The 2,310-nt window shown below is 47.6% G+C and overlaps 2 pseudogenes; both read left to right on the plus strand.

Annotated features, from left to right (window-relative positions):
* The first annotated feature begins 972 nt into the window (after positions 1-972).
* Positions 973-1,842, plus strand: LOC102500464 (solute carrier family 25 member 51-like; annotated as a pseudogene).
* A 246-nt stretch (positions 1,843-2,088) lies between these two features.
* The window catches only part of LOC114006347 (glutaredoxin-related protein 5, mitochondrial pseudogene), a 518-nt pseudogene continuing 296 nt past the window's right edge, over positions 2,089-2,310 (plus strand).

Below are 2,310 nucleotides of genomic sequence, written 5' to 3' on the forward strand. Positions count from 1 at the left end.
GGCCTTATTTTTATGAACAGCTGCATGTCCATGTAGGTCAGCCGGTTTGTCAGCCGGATCTTCTAAGGAGTATGTGAACTTGGCTGGGCCCTGGTGTTCGCTTCCTCTTCCTCTTCCAGGCTGAGGGAGACTGTGCTGGGAAGCCTATATTTGGTTTTCACTTACTTGTAAACTGCTCAAGAAGATTCTGTGCTCTTCTCTCCGAGCCTGGTGTCTCTCAGCTGAGAGATTCTAGCAGCTTCTGTAAGCAAGAAGCTTTGGAAGTCCCTGCCCTTTGGTCCAGCCAGGCCCTTAGGATGGAAGCAATGGCATTTCTGATCACCATCTTGGACTCTGATGAACTTCGGTTTCGTTTTTCTTCAGTTTGGGCTTGTCAGGTTTCCGCATCTGCCCAGCAGCAGGTCAAGCACTTCTTTAGTGGAGGCAAGGCCTCTGTACATTGACGGGAAGATGCTGATAAGGTAAAGGCATTGCCCCCAAACTCTGTCAGTGAGTTTTCCACAGGCTTCCCCAAGGTGCCAGCTTTTAGGGACCTTTCCTTCCAGGTTTATACTGACTGACTGTGTGTCCTAGAGGCAGCTGGTCAAAGGTCCTGCAGCCCCGTCATCTTGCTCTTTTACTGACAACCTGTTAAATCTGTCATCCTCTTTTGAAGGTGACATGGTAAACACCTCCTTCCTCTATACCCTCTTTACCCCAGTCCTTAATCAAGCTTATCAGTCTTTAAAACTTCTGATATTCACTTCTGGGTCACTGTCCTATGGGTGGGTGGCTGCAAGACCTGGAGCCAGGCACCCGCAGTGATGGGAACTCTAGTTACCAGAAATTATTCGAGAAGAGAGACCCTAACAAGCCAATAACAACAGAAGGAATTGGGCAAGTCGCCAACAAGCCATCAGCCCCCAGAAAACCAAGCCCAGCTGGTGTTACAGGTTGAAAATTCCTTCATGAAGAAAAAAGATCTTAAGCAACATGATGGATTCAGAAGCTCATGAAAAGAGGCCACCAATCCTAACATCTTCTAAACAGGCGTGGTCGCCTCACATTACAGATGTTAGTGAAATGAAGATGACATGTGGGGCTACTCTGCAGCTTTCAGCAACATAGCCATCCCATTTCGCATCCAGAAGGTCCTCTTTTGGCAGTAGCTATACGGAATCAAAACCCAGGCTGCCATACTTCAGTTGAGGAGGGATGGATTCTGAAACTTGTATTGGGGACTCCTCCTCCCGTTGATGAGCAGAAGACAATGACACTGGCACTCATGTTAGGTCATACAAGGATTTGTCTTGTCTTCCCCAAAAGCATGTCAGTGCCCAGAGCTCACACACGGGACAATAGAAGCAATTTTCACTCCACTGGAAAGAGTTCAGACATGGCTTCAAGACCTTAAGCCTCATGACAAAGATATAAACAGTGATCAGACTTTCAAGCACTGAAATGCCGTGGAACTGGGGAGGATTATCGAGGCTGGGTGTCCATTCTTTTCCGTAATGGGTTCAACGATGCCCTTTCTTTGGGCCTCCATGGTCCCATCAAGGAGCATCTGCCTATGGCAATGACTCACAGTGCTCATTGGTCAACGGTTTTATCTGAGGAGGTCTGTTGGGGGAATCCTGCTGAGATTATTTTTTCCAGTTAATACTGTAAAAACTTGCATATAGTCTCATATTGGTGGGGAATTTCAGTCATTCTCCAGGGCTTTCAAAAAAATCTGGCTAGAGCAGGACAGAAAACTGACTAATCTTTTTAGAGGTGCCCATCTGAGTTGCCATCAGTCCCTCATCTCTTGGGGCATAATCAATCAGTACAACTTACGAGTTCTTATTAAAGGTCATATGAAAACAGTGTCATTAAGTATCACTTATCAACTGAATAGACCTAAGGAGAATGCAGTTTGACCTATCCCTAAATGACCAAATAAATGTTGGTGTTACAAGTCCAGGCCAGAGTGACCTACAGGCAAAGCTGTTTTCCTTATGCAGCAACAAAAACAGAATAAAAGGTTTCTCTAGGAAAGGTAAGGGTTTTGTTTTGTGTTATTATCCAAGCACTTTAGGCTAGTTGCCTGATAACACTGATGGCTTATTGAAAGGGAACCTAGTACACTATGAAAACTAAATATAGGGGCCGCCGTCGGCCGGGCAGGTTCGGAGGTTTGAACTGAGATCCCCGGCGGTCCAGGTCTCTGGCCAGCGTGCGGGGATGAGTGGGTCCCTGAGCCGAGCGGCGACGTTTCTCCTGTGCTGGGGGCGCCACGGGTGGCGGCCTGTGGGGTACAGGCGAGCTGGCGACAGGCTAGGGCGCAGG

This window comes from Tupaia chinensis, unplaced genomic scaffold, assembly GCF_000334495.1.
Source record: "Tupaia chinensis unplaced genomic scaffold, TupChi_1.0 Scaffold147224_1, whole genome shotgun sequence".
Classification (NCBI taxonomy): domain Eukaryota; kingdom Metazoa; phylum Chordata; class Mammalia; order Scandentia; family Tupaiidae; genus Tupaia; species Tupaia belangeri.